The sequence below is a fragment of the Hemiscyllium ocellatum genome, chromosome 24 (assembly GCF_020745735.1).
Source record: "Hemiscyllium ocellatum isolate sHemOce1 chromosome 24, sHemOce1.pat.X.cur, whole genome shotgun sequence".
Taxonomy (NCBI): Eukaryota; Metazoa; Chordata; class Chondrichthyes; order Orectolobiformes; family Hemiscylliidae; genus Hemiscyllium; species Hemiscyllium ocellatum.
The window spans coordinates 8214197-8233621 of record NC_083424.1 but is presented as its reverse complement, the minus strand read 5'-3'; the positions used below and the strand labels follow the sequence as shown (position 1 = coordinate 8233621).

General features: G+C 41.7%; 1 protein-coding gene across 11 annotated transcripts in view; it reads right to left on the bottom strand.

Annotated features, from left to right (window-relative positions):
* arvcfb (ARVCF delta catenin family member b) overlaps positions 1 to 19425 on the bottom strand; it is a 323925-nt gene that overhangs the window by 205065 nt on the left and 99435 nt on the right. Inside the window, exon 1 of one of the 11 annotated variants that reach the window (XM_060843421.1) lies at positions 11619 to 11664. The exons of the other annotated variants lie outside the window; for them this stretch is intronic. The gene's annotated coding sequence lies outside the window, so the exon portion shown is untranslated. Of the gene's footprint in view, positions 1 to 11618; positions 11665 to 19425 lie in introns of those variants that run through there. 11 annotated transcript variants of the gene reach the window in all.

Sequence of the window (19425 nt, the reverse complement as noted above, 5' to 3'; positions counted from 1 at the left end):
AACGTGTCTTTTAAATAGTAGCTGAACACAGCAATTATGCCACAGTAAATATGAACTTGGAAACAAAATTTGTAGCTAACTATTTTGATACATTATTAAAAAGTGAAGCCTATTTAAATGCTGTATTTAAAGCTACACAAACAGACATTATACAGTTTTTTTCCCCCAGGGTCCACATTTGGACTTCCATTTCTTCGGCAGCAGTTGAATTGGGAGGGCCAACAGCAAGGACCAGAGGCCCGACAGGAAGGTAAATTTAAAATATATAAAACTTACCCAGTGTATAGGCTAACTGCATGCTGAGCAGGAGTGGACACGGGATTGCTAGGTAAATGAGGCTTTATATTCAAGCAGTTGCTTTACCTGAAACACTACTCAGGTAGTGTCTTCCACACATCCTCCTCCTCAACCAAAGAAACTATAATGCACCAGATTGGTAATTGGACTAGTTTTTACTTTAAAATTTTCAGTTGCCTCATTGGGAATTTAGAATGTTGGGAAGAGAGGTTAGGGCAGTTAAATGGTCCACGTGCAGAATAGGAGAGTTATGGGTCACCATTAGCGTCCCTGCTGAATGCATCTGCAGAAAGTGCATCCAACTCCAGTTCCTTGAAAACTGCGTTCAGAAACTGGAGTTGGTGCTGGATGAACTTTGGATCGTTCGGGAGGCAGACGGGGTTATTGAGAGGAATTACAGGGAGATGGTCACACCTCAGGTACAAGAAGGTAGATGGGGTACTGTCAGGGAATGGAAAGGGAACCAGTAGGCAGTGCATGGATCCCTGTGGCTGTTTCCCCCCAACAGTTATACTGTTTGGATACCATTTTGGTGTTGTGGTGGGGGGAGGACTTACCAAATTAAGTAATGGGGCACAGGTCTCTGGCATAGAGTTCTGTCCTGTTGCTCATAAGGGAAAGGGGAAAAGAGGAGCAGAGCATTACTCATTGGGGATTCCATAGTTAGGGCGACAGATTGGCGGATCTGTGGGAATGAGAGAGACTCACTGTTGGTATGTTGCCTTCAAAGGTGCCAAGGTTAATGATGTCTCGGATTGGGTTTTCGGGATCCTTGGAGGGAAAGGGGGAAAAGCCCCAAGTCCTGGTCCACATAGGCACCAACGACATAGGTAGGAAGAGAGATGGGAATTTAAGGCAGAAATTCAGAGAGTTAGGACAAACAAACAGTTATCATCTCTGGTTTGTTGCCCGTACCACGTGCTAGCAAGGCAAGGAATAGGGAGAGAGGGGTGTTGAACACGTGGCTACAGGGATGGTGCAGGAGGGAGGGTTTTGGATTCCCGGATAATTGGGGCTCTTTCTGGGTTAGGTGGGACCTTCTCGAACAGGGTGGTCTTCATCTGGACCAGAGGGGTACCAATATCCTGGGGGGATATTTGCCTGTGTTCTTCGGGTGGGTTTCAACTAATTCAGCAGGGGGCTGGGAACCAAAATTGTAGTTTCATTATACATGAGGTTGAGTGTAGTATGGCCAGAAAGAAGGTTTCAAGGTTGCAAGATGGCACTGGCAAGCAAGAAGCTGTTTTGATGTGTGTCTACTTCAACGTCAGGAGTATCCAGAATAATGAGAGTGAACTTGCAGCATGGGTTAATACCTGGGATTTCAATGTTGTGGCCATTTTGGAGACATGGATCGAGCTGGGACAGGAATGGTTGTTGCAGGTTCCAGTAAATGTTGCAGTAAGGACAGAGAAGATGGTGGTTTTTTTTGGGGGGGGGTGGGGGGGGAGATCATTATTAGTCAAGGAAGTATTACATTTGCAGAAAGGATGTTTGAGGACATGTCTACTGAGGTAGTATGGGTGTAGGTTAGAAACAGGATAAGAAAGGAAAGGTCACCCTATTGGGGGTTTTCTATAGGCCTCCAAATAGTTCCAGGAAATGCAAAGGAAGGGATAGCAAAGATGATTCTTGATAGAAATGAGTGTGACAGGGTAGTTGTTACAAGGGACTTTAACTTTCCAAATATTGACTGGGAATACTATAGTTCAAGTACTTTAGATAGGTCAGTTTTTGTCCAATGTGTGCAGGAGGGTTTTCTGACAGTGTGTAGACAGGCCAACAAGGGGCGAGGCCACATTAGATTTGGTACTGGGTAATGAACCAGCCAAGGTGTTAGATCTGGAGGTAGGTGAACACTTTGGTGACAGTGACCACAATTTAGTTATGTTTACTTTTGTGATGAAAAGGGATAGGTATATATCGCTGGGCAGGAGTTATAGCTGGAGGAAAAAGGTAATTATGACGAGATTAGGCAAGATTGAGGATGCATAAGATGGGGAAAGAAACTGCAGGGATGGGCACAACTGAAATGTGGAGCTTACTCAAGAAACATGTGGCTACAGGGATGGTGCAAGAGGGAGGGTTTTGGATAATTAGGGCTCTTTCTGGGGTAGGTGGGACCTCTACAAACAGGATGGTCTTCACCTGGACCAACCTCATGTATACTGCGGGTCCTTCACACGTATATACCTGTCAGGCAGGCAGGAAGTTGTCAAGTGTGGGAGCCGTAGTTTACGAGGAAGTTGAATCTCCTGTCAAGCGGAAGAAGGCGGCTTATGTTGGGATGAGATGTGAAAGGTCAGCTAGGACGCTTGAGCGTTACCTTTATCCTCAATTTCAGGACAGTCCAAAGCATCAATGCAAAGAAAAGGATGAAACATTTGCCAAATTCTTCAGTCCAGAGTGCCAAGTGGATAATCCATACTGGCCTTTTCTGCAGGTCTGCAGAATCACAGATACCAGTCTTCAGCCACTTTGACTCATTCCACATGATATGAACAAACTGCTTAGGGCACTGGATATTGCAAAAGCAACTGTACTGAAGACCCTGACTCGAGTTCTGGTTAGATCACAAGCTATACTACTCTAGCATAACACCACCACAACATTTAGCCAGCAATATGGCAAATTATCCAGGCATACCTGTGTGCAAAAAGCACAAATCCAAGCCAGCAAATTACCATTCCATCAGTCCGCTCTTGATAATCGAAGTGATTATCAAAGGGTAGCCGGCAACACTTACTGGTTACGAATGCTCACTTTGGGCTCTGCCAATGCCACTCAGCACATGCCTCATGACAGCCTTGGACCAAGATAGAACAAAAATTAAGAGTGACTGCCCTTGTTATTAAGTTAGTATTCTACCGACGATAGTATGGCAGAAGTATAAGAACTAAACTGGAGTCAATGTAGATTTACACAAGTTAGAAATGATGGTTACTGCTTTAAAGAGGCATTCCCACAACATTACTGCAGTATTCCTCAGCCTAATGTATGGTGCAACCATCCTAGCTACTTATCCATGACTTTCTCTGTGAAAGTTCACAATTGGGGTGGTTAACTGATGACTACACAATATTCAATGCCATTCTCCATTCCTCCAAAACAGAATTGGTTTGTGTCCAAACGTGGGAAGCAAGACCTAGGCCACATTAGACTTGGGTCGTTGCTTCAGTAACATTTGTTGTATACATGTGCAAGGCAATGACCTTCATGGACAAGAGATGATGGCCCCCCCATCTGTTATCTTCAATATCCATTCTCTTTACCATCCACAGAGTTCAGGGTTGACCATCTACACAATGCACTGCAGTAACTCACCAAAGTTCTCCAGCAGCAACTTCCAAACATTTGACCATTTCGATTAAGGCAATAATTGCATGGGAACAAAACCACCAGCAAGCTGCCCTTTAAGCAACACAGCATCCTGACATGAAACTATAATCACCACTGCCTCAATATTACTAGATCTGCCTTTCTAATAATACTGTGGGCATACATTTACTGAATGCATTGTAATGTTTAAAAAGCTTTAAGTGCAATTAGTGATTAATGACAAAGACAAGCCTCACCAGCATTCTCAATCTTGAAGAAGAAAAATCATTCCACCAAGAAACTCAAATGATCAAGAGACGTTGAGGTATACAGTCAGTAGTTGTTAGCAAAACCTCCAATGTAATCAGAAGTCCCCTTTGGAGATATGACTGACCTTGTGGATCAGTGAAATATACCATGATTATTTATGCAAAAGTTTTCAGAAACTTTGCATTTGAGTTTTAATGCAATGTCTTTTGCTTGCCTTCAACTTATTTCGAAAAATGCCTTTAAGACGACAAGATATTTAATTGGTAATTCTCTCTGCTACATTCAATGATGGAGATTGATATTAAAATATTCCTTGACAAAACCAGGCTCTAGAACATTATTAAATGACATGTACAGGAAGTGCAAACAGTTGACTCTAATTCTGGTAAACAACTTGATCTTGTACTTGACTAACAATCAACAGTACATTTTTTCCACTACTAAAGGAAATTGGATGGGTTCAAGTTCAGGCCAAGTTGCCAAGGCATCTTCAAAATGTAAAGTCTGTTTTGTTCCTCTTAAACTGGCTTCTGTTGAGCCCTCAGTACTGCCAGCTTGCAACTCGCAGTCTGAATCAATCATTCTTCAGTTCGATGAACAATTTTTTGATTCGCACAATTTATTTTGCCTTCTTGGAAAAAAACACTCCCAGTGCACATGCTGGTTAGAAAAATCCCGTAAATGAATTTTCAACATTCCTGAGTTACAAGTAGTCAATGCAAATGCTTAGAAGGAATACAAGTCAGTCACCTGTCCACATTTCACCTGAATAAAGCATGAGCTGCCCCTATGACCTCTACCTCGTGAGCAGAAATAAATAAAAGACAATCGTAATTATGGTCATGAACTGGGTCTATCACTTCAGAGCATAAATTCAAAACAAAAACTAACTTGATAGAACAATCCTACATATCTTGAGCATGTTTGTGGCCTTGAAATATTGAAGTGCTTTACAAAAAGACAGTGAACTTCAAAAATGTGGAAATGCAAAATGTCACGTTAGAGAAGAATGGCAATCAAATGAAATAAATTCTGAATAATCAGTGAAGAAATCTTCCAAACACAGTGGCTCAGTGGTTAGCACTGCTGCCTCTCAGTGCCAGAGACCTGGGTTCAATTCCCTTGTAAGGCAACTGTCTGTGTGGAGTTTGCACGTTCCCCCAGTGTCTGCGTGGGTTTCCTCCCACAGTGCAGATTAGGTGAATTGGCCATGCTAAATTTCCCGTCGTGTTAGGTCAAGGGATAAATGTAGGGGAATGGGTCTGGGTGGGTTGCTCTTCGGAGGGTCGGTGTGGTCTTGTTGGGCCGAAGAGCCTGTTTCCACACTGTAAGAAATCTAAAAAAAATCAAAATGTTTTAGCTCCCTGAATTCAGATCAAGTTTTGCTTCTGATTTTTAACCATTACTGGACTCACATTTAGCTCTCCAAAAGACAAAATCGCTGATCTGAGGTATTTTGCATAGCATGACATACTTCAGCACAAGATCCAGTTGGAGTTATTCTGTTCAGTCTTGCAGCTGTCTAAGCAATCATGCCAAATTTTAATGGGCCACAGCAATTTTTTTTCAGTACTGTCTTTCAACCTGAATAACATGTCAGAATAGTTATAGAATAACCTTTTCCAGTGCCCCTTAAGATGCGCAATCCAGATGCTGGAAAAATAACAAGCGGTAAAATAATTCGTCATTTCAATAGACCCCTTTAATTGCAGTATATGTTGGCAAATCTCAATTTGTAACATTGCTTTCAATTTAGCTGTTGACCTCCTGTTTGGCACCTGTTACATATGCAAACCATGAATTACCCAAGCACAGCTACATTGCAATATTATTACATTAATTGTTGCTGCGAATAGTTTGTGGGCAGCACGCAAAGGGAAGATGCATGCAGCGGATTTATGGCAAAAGGTAGAGAAGAACCTCAAAAATTTCAGCAATTCCAACTAATCAGCCCCAGATTACGGCAAATCTGCATGGCTGCAGGTCATTGGAAGGACAGCAGTGGAAAACAAAACTCTCCTGAAACCGCAGCAAGGACATCCATCTCAGCACAGGAAGCAGACGCAATTTAAATAGTAGGAAAAATGACAAAGAAGGACGCCTGTGCTATCAGAGAGTAGGGAATAAACAAACACTGCAAATCCACTAAGCAGCTTCACAATAATTCTGCAACATTCTGAGAAACAGATTTTGAGGAACAAAAAATGATTTTGCACGTTTCCTACGCGATAAGCATGCAATTCTAAAAATATATCTGCTATATTAAAGAAACTAACGTAATTGCTTCAATTAAGGAAAAGTTTGCAGTAAGACTGCAGAATTTCAGAAAGACTACTTCTGAATCTGGCTGCAGCAGAATCATGATGATCTGAAACTAACTTGCAATGGCAATTCATGCAATGCTTTCCTGTTTTAATCGAATAGTATGGATACCTCAGTGATATCACCTGCAAACCTAACGGTCATATTTTCTATGGTGCTCAATGTTTCAGGTTTCTTTCCAAACAGTAATATTTGAAGCATTGCTGCCACATTTAGAATGTGATGATGCCAAATCCAATGTCACACTATTACCTGATTGGGAAACAACTTGGCTTATGATACAATTCAAATTCACCCACATCCAGTACCTCCAACCCCAACTGGGAGTGAATACTTGGAGAGAAAAGAATCTTAATCTGCATTAAATAGAACAAGAACTGCCATATTTGCAATTATTTGTCTCCATAAGAGATATGACAACTTGTTACTCCCACGATATTAGACTACTCAATTACAAATACAGAACAACCTCTGTTACCTGAAAATCAGTTATCTGAATTTCAGCTTATCCGAACAAGGTCTCACGGTCCTGTAAAAATTTTAACTGAACAAAATACTCTCCACCTGTCTTGTTCAGATATTCGAGGTCATTCTGTAGTATGTGTATTTCAGCACACCACAATTAGCAGACAACTTGCACAAGACACAAAGATTCACTTTTAATGATCCTCCAGTTTTCTCCTGAGCGCAGATATATTGGTATTACCATCCACCTTGGTACTTCATTTGTGTGGAAGCTCTCCACACTAACACATCAAGTGTTGGTATGTTGTTTGACCACAGTGATATTTGAGCTGAGCTTCGTAATTGTATTACCAAAGATTGGCACATCTGTACTCTCCAATATATGAGAGCGTTTCATTCCCACTTATGTATGTAGTTGAGTGCGTGCTACCCCTTTCAATGAGTGAGTCAGGTGACCTGGAAGAGTGGGGGGGGTGGGGGGTGGACTGTGGAGCTGAGAAACCTAGAATAGAGTATCCCCTGTTCAAGTTTACCCTGTATCTCCCTCATGTTCTATTTATGGTTCTAGTGAACCACAAACACAAATGGTGGAGATTTGTACAGCAGGCCTTAAAGGGCTAAAGGGAATGATTAGCTCAGATGGTAACAAGTTCCTCACGATGTACAGGAATACACGTTACAATCCAGTGCTCATTGGCATCTTCAATATTCAACCACCAGCTGAGAACCCAGTGTGATTCACTGCAGCTGGAAGAGACCAGAGGGTGCTAGACCATAATCAAAATGATCAGAAGGACAGAAACCTCACAGTTGAGGGCTTTTGAGGATATTCCAAAGAGGAAAAGCCATGTTGGCCCGAAATTAAACATCTAGAGAGACAAATGAATCCCAGTGAAGGCAGCTCAAACAGGCCTGTTGTCATGTAAAATGCAGATTAGCAATAAACTGGTCTGGAGGCAGCAGGCAGACCACATGGTTGTCCCTCCTCAGAATACTGCACACAACCAGATGAGAGAAGCGGTGTCAACCAGGTCATGTGCCCTGAGCCAAGGCTGGCCATACCCAGGGAGGAGACAATAGCAGCATCACAAGATAAACAGCCAGTGGGACATACCTACGGAAGAACAGGAGCTTCCAAAAGCCAGAAGACAATTCAATACAAAAGGTTCTCAAAATGAGGAGATAGCCTTCTCGGAATCAAACTTCCAAGAGAATGGTCATGCCAATGTAGAGAGGCGGGTAGTTGGGTGTGTGTGTGTTACCCCTTAAAGACAGGTCAGGTGACCGACAGGGGAGGACTACGGGGCAGTCTAAAAATATATGGTGGAGCCGAGACCTACAATAAAGTATTCCCTTTGCCTGTTCCAAGTTTACCCGGTTTACTGTGGGCTTGGTTTATGGTTCCAGTGAACCACAAACATAATACCCACCATCATCCTCAGCACCCTTGGACACACAAATCTATGATGGACCTTGAGACTGTAACCCATTCTTTTGGACGTCATCATGGGACACATCCAGGCTTGCATCCAGTCTGTTGGGCCCTGTCAGAATTTCATACATTTCAATGAGATCCCCTTGTATTTTTCTAAAGTCCACTGAATATTTGACACAATCTCTCCTTCTCCAAACCGGTCATCCCAGCAATCATTTTGGAAACCTTACATCAATTTCTACATCATAGAAGGCTATGGAGATCAAGACACTGAACACATCTGAGAAAGATTAGATTAGATTACAGAGTGTACAAACAGGCCCTTCAGCCCAACAAGTCCACACCGACCCTCGGAAGAGCAACGCACCCAGACCCATTACATTTACCCCTTCACCGAACACTATAGGCAATTTAGCATGGCCAATTCACCTAACCTGCACATCTTTTGGACTGTGGGAGGAAACCAGAGCACCTGGAGAAAACCGACGCAGACGCGAGGAGAATGTGCAAACTCCACACAGACTGTTGGCTGAGGCGGGAATTGAACCCGGGTCTCTGGCACCGTGAGGCAGCAGTGCTAACCAGTGCCAGCGCATAAATTTCTAGGGACTAAGATGTTAAGGACATGATGGAAAAAAAAGGACTTCAAGATGGAGGACCAGCCATGGTCATGCTGGATGACCTACTCCTGGTTGTATTTTTGATACGTTGATGCTTTAAAATCTAAAACAAGTCCCAAGAATTCCAGGAAGGGTTCAGAGAGCCAACACCAGACCGTGTTAGGATTTTCATTTAGAGGTAGATTTGAATCTTAGTCCAATTTTTAAACAGGATATGCTTGTGTTGCTTCTCTTCAGCAAGTCAAAGTCACACTGCTTGTGTGACTTAGCACTCTTAGAATTCACACTCCCGCTAAAAGTTGTCAGAGCACATTCAACTCATTTGTACACAATAGCCAGCTGTTGTGAACATGGGATAAAACAAACAAACAAAGTCATTGTTAAAATGACTAAATCAAACGTAGTAATTAAATTAGCTTGCTGGCCGCAGCAAACTTGTAAATTAGGTGAAATGCCTCAATACTTTCAGACATTGAGAATATGCAAGACATAAGCATTCCAAGGTGAATTAAGGACAGGACCTCCAAATGAGAGTTCAGTACCACAGAATAAGTATGCATGCGCAATTAGTTCTTCAAATAAATTTAGATCGTGGCATTTTGATGATTTGGACAAAACCTTCACACTTTATTTTCGACTATTTTCAAATCTTCTGGAAGCACCTTCTGTTTGGACAAGAGTTCAAAACTAACAGTGAAGGACCGTGTGACAAGTGAAAAGAGGAAAACACTTGTTCTAACTCTGTGCTACTGTTGGGGAGTTCAATTATGTAACATTAATCCCAGCTCAAATGGATATCATGCTTACTCATTCAAGGAAAGAGAACCATCTATAGGAAAGATATTACCAGATTAATTGTGTCAGAGTCTTTATGTTGGCCAAAAAGTGGCTTGTTGCAATTATGTCAAGGGCATGTAGCCATCTAAAACTGCAGGAAAATGTTATACTTTCAAAAAGACTGCCTCTGCTGTTTAACATGACAGCACTCATTAAAGTACTTCTTTCTGAAGTATCAGGTAGTTTTCACTTTTTCATTCATTTATAGGAAAGGGCATTATCTGGTTTTAAAATGGCAGCTTTCAATTCTGTTTAATGTTGCCAACAAAGCTCTTCACTTATGAGCCCCTTTACTTCACGACTCAAAATCAACATTCCTTCATGCTCCCCTCTCATTCCTCACTTCTCCAAACTGTGCTGTCTCCAAGTCATACATCAAGATTCTTCATTGGATCATGGCTACAGTGAAGTCGCAATGTGCGGCTGTATCCCAAAGAAAAGATTTTAATAAATGGAAAAGGAATATTATTGGACCCAAGTTTCAAAGCAGGCTTGGGAAGAATTTCTTCTAGTAACAGCTCACTGAATACAGAACATTATGAAGTCTCCACAACCGAATAAAGTTACCTTTCCACCTAATGCAGGAGTGATTCAATGGAGGAGGCCAGAGCAGGAGTGAGTGGGTTCCGGAAAGTTGGAAAGAAGCATGTAATGTCAAAATGCAAAATGATTTAGAGATACACATGGAGTCAATGCTTCATCAAGTCAGGTTTTAAAAAACTTCTCCCATTGCTTTCTTGACATTTATCTTCATTTTCATCTTCCTCTTCTATCCACTCCTTTCTAGATGGAGAGTTGGAATTCCAGGTGGTGATGAGATAGAAGCAGCAGCACATGGAAACAACACATGGGTTCTGCAGAAATTAAATGCTGATTTGAACAGTGAAAGTCACACAGCTGGAAACTTTTATGGGCTTGCCTGCTTCGCTTGAAGGTTGAAGACAAAAAGAATAATTATAACACATTCCTGAATACATGCACAGCCACATATCAAAATGAGAAAGTTACAAATGAAAGATTCTCCCTTGGGTGGGGGGAATGAGATGCATTACAAACTCAGGCGACAGGACAGTAGCTACAGCATATCTTCTGTTTTGAAAAGTGTTGAGATTTCTATCAGAAACTACATTTTATCCCTGTGATAAGTGCCCTACTCAGGAGCTTTCATTGTGGTCTGCCTGAAATGTTTTAGTCCATACTGTAAGAGCTGCTCTTTCACAAGCAGTTTGAACATATGAACTGGGATAATACGGTCCATGGGCAGAACACTGCATCTTACTGCAGACAAGGCAATATTGTTACAACTTGAAGTGGGGGTTACAAATAATAAGACATTAATACAACATGGGCTGAAGTTAATAACTTCTTCAGTACAATTTCAGTTTGCATTGCTGTTGAATAAATAATAGAGTTGAAACACAGTAAACCAGAGCACCAGTGCATTTTTCTACATCTTAATATAGTCAAGCGATCTAATTTTAGAATGCTGATCTTCCCAGTTAACATTCTGATACAACAGCAACACTGACAGTAATTCCCTATTTGCATGTCTTTGACTTAAAATGTGTAACAGTAGTGGTACTCCATGAACACAAGATGCTACTGTAGATGTAAACAAACAGGTAATGTCAGGTTCAAGTCAGTAGAAAAACTATGCAATAGAAAAAATATGCAATCCAGAAATATGGTTGAAAGCTCATTTCTGAAGTTAATGTAGCTTGAAGAAACCTCTAACATCTGGACTGTGAACAAAATATTCAAGATATAGTGTTTCATCTGTTGGCATTTTTTTTAGTCTGACTTGCAAATTCTACAAGCAGAAAAATGTGATTGTGCTTTATGCAACAGAGAAAGCCATAACACAAATTGTGTATGAAATGTACTTACATGCAGTCTACATATTTCTCCACAGATTGTTCAAAGCTGAAATATAGCCACTTATTGCCTGTGCACAAAGGATCGAACGTTACATTAAACAGCTGATGTTCAGGAACATCCAAAAGGTACTTAAGCAAATAGACAAAAGGTAGATGCCCCATTTGAGGCATGCTCACCCTAACATCCATGAGCTCTTCAAGGATGCCACAGCTTTGCCTCCATTGCTCCACACAAGAATCTATGAAATTTGAAATTGCAGATGAACTTAAAATAGATCTTAAGAACATGAGAAATAGGAGTGGACTAAACAATTTCTCAAGTCTACCCCACCACTCAGATCGAGTGTGATTAAACCTTGAAATGATCTTCACTTTCCTACCTGCTCCCCATTACAATTCACTCTCCAAGTTAAAAAAAAACTGTATCTTGCAGATTTTGAATATCTTCAAATGGCAGCATCTACAGCTCTCTGGGGTTTTTATAAAACAAAACCCAAAGATCCAGGACTCTTTAAACTAAAGATTTCTCATCTCCATCTTAAACGGAAAACCTCTTACTCTGAAACAATGCTGCACAGTTCTGGATTCCCCAACATGGATAAACATCCTCACTTATCCTGTCAAAACCCTTCAGAATCCTGCTTGAACACATGTTTCCTTGCACAGAGGTACAGAAACTACCACTGTGCTAGAATACCCTTCTTGACTACTTCACTCCATTCTCTTCATAATCAACAAAATCTCATTTGCTTCCCTAATTAACTGCTGCACCCAAATGCTACTTTTGTAGATCATTTCTTTAAAGCAGCATTCGGAAGGCTCTTTACACTTAAACAATATACTACTCCTCTCTTCACCTTGTTCAAAATTAATTACTTGACATTATCCATATTCAAAGTTTGTGCGAAGATTTGTAGCTCGGGTGCTTGTTGTAGTGGTTCTGTTCGCCGAGCTGGAAGTTTTTGTTGCAAACGTTTCGTCCCCTGGCTAGGAGACATCATCAGTGCTGTGGAGCCTCCTGCGAAGCGCTTCTTTGATGTTTCTTCCGGCATTTATAGTGGTCTGTCCTTGCCGCTTCCGGGTGTCAGTTTCAGCTGTCCGCTGTAGTGATTGGTATATTGGGTCCAGGTCGATGTGTCTGTTGATGGAATTTGTGGATGAATGCCATGCCTCTAGGAATTCCCTGGCTGTTCTCTGTCTGGCTTGCCCTATGATAGTAGTGTTTTCCCAGTCGAATTCATGTTGCTTGTTGTCTGAGTGTGATAGCTGGTCGTGTCGTTTCGTGGCTAGTTGGTGTTCATGTATGCGGATTGTTAGCTGTCTTCCTGTTTGTCCTATGTAGTGTTTTGTGCAGTCCTTGCATGGTATTTTATAAACTACATTAGTTTTGCTCATGTTGGGTATTGGCTCCTTTGTTCTGGTAAGTTGTTGTCTGAGCGTGGCTGTTGGTTTGTGTGCCGTTATGAGTCCTAGGAGTCGCAGTAGTCTGGCTGTCAGTTCTGAAACGCTCCTGATGTATGGTAGTGTGGCTAGTCCTTTTGGTTGTGGCATGTCCTCGTTCCGTGGTCTATCTCTTAGGCATCTGTTGATAAAGTTGCGCGGGTATCCGTTTTTGGCGAATACCTTGTATAGGTGTTCCTCTTCCTCTTTTCGCAGTTCTGGTGTACTGCAGTGTGTTGTAGCTCTTTTGACATACATAACAGAAAACAGGAGGCAGAACCTATCAACAAAGACGGCATACTTAAACTACTGGACTTGTGCCTCACTACACACTTTACATTCAACAATCAGATATACGAACAAATCAACGGAACACCCATGGGATCACCAATCTCGGGACTCATAGCAGAGGCAGTTATGCAAAGGTTAGAACAAACAGCCCTACCACAAATTCAACCCAAACTCTGGGTCAGATATGTCGATGACACTTTCGTAATCATCAAAAACACGGAAATAGAAAAAACACACCGGATCATCAACGCCACACTCACAGGCATCCGATTCATGAGAGAAGTAGAAAAGGAAAACTCCCATTCCTAGACGTGATAGTACAGAGAACACCGAACGGAGAATTCACCACAAGGGTACACAGGAAAACAACACACACAGACCAAGTCCTAAACTATGAAAGTAACCACCCCAACACACACAAACGAAGCTGCATCAGGACACTATTCAAAAGAGCTACAACACACTGCAGTACACCAGAACTGCAAAAAGAGGAAGAGGAACACCTATACAAGGTATTCGCCAAAAACGGATACCCGCGCAACTTTATCAACAGATGCCTAAGAGATAGACCATGGAACGAGGACATGCCACAACCAAAAGGACTAGCCACACTACCATACATCAGGAGCGTTTCAGAACTGACAGCCAGACTACTGCGACCCCTAGGACTCATAACGGCACACAAACCAACAGCCACGCTCAGACAACAACTTACTAGAACAAAGGAGCCAATACCCAACATGAGCAAAACTAATGTAGTTTATAAAATACCATGCAAGGACTGCACAAAACTCTATATAGGACAAACAGGAAGACAGCTAACAATCCGCATACATGAACACCAACTAGCCACGAAACGACACGACCAGCTATCCCTAGAAGCCACACACGCAGACAACAAGCAACATGAATTCGACTGGGAAAACACTACTATCATAGGGCAAGCCAGACAGAACAGCCAGGGAATTCCTAGAGGCATGGCATTCATCCACAAATTCCATCAACAGACACATCGACCTCGACCCAATATACCAATCACTACAGCGGACAGCTGAAACTGACACCCGGAAGCGGCAAGGACAGACCACTATAAATGCCGGAAGAAACATCAAAGAAGCACTGATGATGTCTCCTAGCCAGGGGACGAAACGTTTGCAACAAAGACTTCCAGCTCGGCGAACAGAACCACTACATTGTCCATATTCTATTGTATCCAGCAAATTTTTGCTGACTCACTTAATCTATGTTTCCTTCAGACTTTTCATCATCATCATACAACTTGCTTTCCAACCCACCTTTGCAGTGTCAGCAACTTTCACTTTCAGTGCCTTCATCCAAGTCACTAATATACATTGCAAAAAGAATTGAGGCTCCAGTGCTGATCTCCGTGGCAGCCTACTAGTTACAACTTGCCATATAATAAATGATCTATTGACCCCAGTGATTTCTATTAAGTCAGCCAATGGTCTCTTCATGCTAATATTATCCTCACAGCCGTTCAAGGCAACAGTGCAGCACCACCTTCCAGGGCAACTTTGGATAGTAATACATGCTGGCCCATGACACTGCATCCCTCAAGAGAATAAAACAAATTTCGTGTTACTCAGTTCAAAACTGCACCGATTAAAAAGTTCCCTCCTTCTCTTCCCGACTCAGATTTCTCACCCCATCTTCTAATTTCACATGTCCCTGCCCCTCCACGACTCTGTGCTCCCTGCACTCTGACAAGTTGCTCACCACACTTAAGGACTATCAACATGTCCCATGGTCACAGATGTCACCACCCTGTTCAGGTCTTGAGACATAGCAATTTTCCAGCATCAAAAAAAAACCACAATTATTTGACAATATTTGGGAGATTGATTCAGTACATCTTGTTATGCTTGCCAAGTCTTCTCTCACGGTAAGACGAATTGTCCAGTTATACATAACTTTTGTTGCTCAGTTTAAAGACCATACTTCAGTTTTTGCCAAATTTTATTCCAATGCATAAATAAAGGCAATACAAGAGCAGCCTTCAATTAAGTCAAGATAGTTGTAAAATCTTCAAGAGTTGATCACTTGGCTTCCAACACATTTGTAAGTTATTCCTTTAGTCCAAGATTTAATCCATTTGACAGATTAAATAGGATGACCATCCTTCAATATTTTCGCAATTGCTAGACATAAATAAAGCACATGAAATGCAAGTGAAAAATATCAACTTAACTTCAGTAAGCAATTGCTAACTGAGTTCCCCAGGACCATAAATTTTCAAAAAGCTATCAGACCAAAACTCCAAACCAAAGAAGTGTAACTTCTGTAACAATGAGCCACATGTGACGAGAAGCAATGTGATATCTTACCACTGTTGACAAAGTACTACTACGCTTTTAAAATCTGTTTGAAGTTGTCTTTATTAGGCTTGCTGCCAACCAGGGCAAAAGTGAGGACTGCAGATGCTGGAGATCAGCATAGAGTGTGGTGCTGGAAAAGCATAGCAGGTCAAGTAGCATCCAAAGAGCAGGAAAATCGACATTTCGAGCAAAAGCCTGATGAAGACCTGGTCTGTTGCCCTTCTTGATGGAAATGATCATGGATTTGGAAGGTGCAGTCTGAGGATCTTTGATGAACTTTTGCATATATTTTGTAGACTGTGCACACTACTGGTACTAAGCGTTGCTGGTGGGAGGAATGGCTGCTTCTGGATGGAATGCAAAGCAAGCACCACCGCAGATTTGTCCTGGATGGTGTCAAGCTTCAGTGTTTGGATCTATACCCATCCAGGCGACTTGCGAGTACTTCATCACATTCCTGACTTGTACCTCACAGATGAATGCACAGGTTTTGGGAAGGCAGGATGTGAGTTACTCGTTGCTGTACTCTTAGCCTCTGACCCGCCCTTGCAGCCAGTGTGTATGTGGAGAGTCCAGTTGAATTTCTGGTCAATGTTAACCATTCCCAGGATATTGATAGTGGGGGATTTGGCAATAGTAACACCACTTAAATGTCAAGGGACAGTGGTCAGATTGTCTCTTCCTGGAGATAGTCATAGATTGATACTTGTCATGCAAATGTTACTTTCTACTTGTGAGCCCAAGCTTGGATATTGTCTATGTCTTGTGTTTGAACATGGGCTGCTATTTGTCCATTTAGCATGGTGAGATAGCACCACACAACCATGGAGGTTCTTCTCAATGAGAAGGTGAGAATTAGTTTCCACAAGAACTGTGTGATGGTCACTCTTACTGATACGGTCATGGACAGATGCATCTGCAACCATAAGACTGGCAAAGAGGAGGTCAAGTATATTTTTCTCTTGTTGGTTCCCTCACCAGTTTAGCAGCTATGCCCTTTTGGACCTGACCAGCTCAGTGATATTGCTGTCAAGCCACTCGGTAGTGTACACTGAAATCCCCCACCCATAGTAAATTTTGTGCCGTTGCCTTCCTAAGTGCTTCCTCCAAGTGTTGTTCATCAGCCCAAGGAGGATTGTACTTTGTAATCAGCAAGAGGTTTCCTTGCTGATGTTTATGCTGAAGCCATAAGACTTCTCGGGGAACAGAGTCAAGTGGTGAGGACTCCCAGGGCATCAACTACTCGAATGTACACCACTTTGCTACCATCTCTAGTGGACCTGTCTTGCTGGTGGGACAGGACATATCCAAGGATGGTGATAGTGGCATCTGGGAAGTTGTCTGTAAGATATGATTCCATGAGTATGACCATGTCAAACTGTTGCTTGACTACTCGGTTGGTAAGGATGACTTTGCAATATCGACAGGACTATTTCTGCTATTTCTTTTCCAGTACCTAGGACAATGCCAGATGATTCATCCTGTTTCATTTTTTTGAGACTCTGCAGCCATTGATATAATGGCTTGCTAGGCCATTTTAGAGGGCAACTGGGAGTCAACCACATTTCTGGGGGTCTGGAGTCACACATAAGCCAGATCAGGTGAAGATGGCAGATTTCCTTCCTCTGAGGACAACAGTGAACGAGAAGGGTTTTTCCCAACAATGGTTTCATGGTCATCAGTGGATTCTTAATTCTGGGTTTTTAAAATTGAATTCAAATTCCACCATCTGCCATGGAGGAATTTGAACCCCGGTCCCCAGAACATCAGCTAAGTTCGTGGATTTATAGTCTAGTTATAAAACAACATAGCCATCGCCTCCCTTTAAAAGAATGGTAAGGCACTCGAATGCTCAGAGTGCTTGCCCACAGATCCCTGAAGGTGACAGGACAGGGCCAAAGAATACATGGGACACTTGCTTTAATCAATCATGATGTAAATTAAAAAAGAGTAGGGAGGTCGCATTGAAGCTGTACAGAACTACTGTGTACCATTCTGGTCACCATATAATAGGAAGAACAGGATTGTACTGGAGGGCATGCAAAGGGAATTCACCAGGATATTGTCTGGAATGGAGCATTTCAGCCACAAGGAGAGGCCAGATAAACTCGGGTTGCTTTCCTTGAAGTACACAAGGGTGAAGGGAGACCTGAAAGAAGTGTCTAAGATTATAAGGGGTTGAACAGGGTGAATAGAATACAGCTCTTCAAAGGGTCAATAATAAGGGGGGCATAAATTTTAAAAAGGGAAACTGGAGAAAATATTTCCACCCAGAAGGTGATGATGGTCTTCAATGCATTGCCTGGGAGGGTAGTTGAGTTGGGAAATCTCACGACCTTGAAAAAGTACTTGGATGAGCATGTGGTACCATAACGTTCAAGGCTCTGTGTTAGTGCAGTAAAATCAGACCAATGTAGATTGAAGCATGTTTTTGGCAGTTCAGGCTTGGGCTGATGGGCCTCCTCAGATTCTATGATATCTATGAGAAAAAGAAAATTTCAATGACTTATCCATAAGCCAAAGTCAAAATCCTCATTCCTGTAAATTGTAGGACTTCCTTTATTGCAAGCAGAACTAGATATAGAAAGGTAATTTCTAAGCAAAACTTCCCTAACCTTAGTCATGCAAAATAATATTAGCTCATAGGAATTTAGTAGTCCCATGAACTAATAAATTTACAACACCCCATTAAAATGCAATTGCTGTATTAACTCCCTAAAAGGAAAACATACAGCTCATTATAACCCTATTACTTGTCCCTGATGTAACCACATATGTAGCATAACTATCTTTTAACAGATTTAAAAGCCAGTCCTTCAAGGTTATGAGAATGGCTGTGAACCAACTAGTTTCATCAGAATGAAAAGTCCTTGCAAAGTATGTTTTTGCAAAGGGTTACCTCATTAACCCAGCTGACTGAACAGTTGATTGGTAGTGCACTGTGAAGCCAACAGCAAGGGTTCAATTTCAGTACCTGAAGTTACCATGTAGGACTCTCCTTCTCAACCTCCCCCATTGCCTGAATCATGGTGACCCTCAGATTAAGACACCACCATTCATCTCTCTCTAATAAGTCAATGCTCTATTAGGGCTATGGTGACTTTACTTTTCAAAACATTAACAACCATGGAACCATAACACAACAGTCTACATGAATGCAGTATTTAGTTTAAATCTTCTGCTTGTCCATATAACAATTGTCTTAGTTTTACCTTATTTCAGACTATAGATCTTCTTTCTTTGATCGGTTTCAGCCAAACACCACAGTGCCTATTTCATTGGATTATTAATGGCAGCTGGTGGAATTTTAATTCAATTCACAATTCTGAAACTCAGCTGAAATTGAACACCACAAGAATTCATTGCTGTCCTTTTGCAAAAGATACCTGTCATCTTTATCTGGTTTGATTTACCTATGACTCCAAATCCAAAGTAATCTAGTTAACTCAACTGCTGTGTTTTGCTAGGCCATTTCAATCAGTTCAAGGTTAACTAGGGATGGGAAGCAAATGCTGGCCTTGCCAGTGGAAGAATGGGTGTTAAAACCAATAAGATTTGGCTTCTTAATCAACACTCAAAACACTTCAACAGAATTCAAGGACAATCAACTCTGTTATTGTCCCGCCCCCTAATAGTCTTGGAGACAGTGGTGTTGAGCGTCCTTCTTGAATCACTGCAGGTTGACATACATACAGACAGAGCAGCAAGTGAAAGATACTGGGGAGATAGGAGGCAAATTAAAGCAAACCACAAAACAAGAACATTTTTCTTACTGTGAAGGTCAAATGTCAAGAAATATGTACAGAGTAACTTGCACATTTCTGCATTCTGGCTAAAATTTGTCAAACTAGGAATCCAGAACATTTCAACAATGACTTAAAATCCAATAGAAAGCATGTTCAATGGTCATGTTTTGT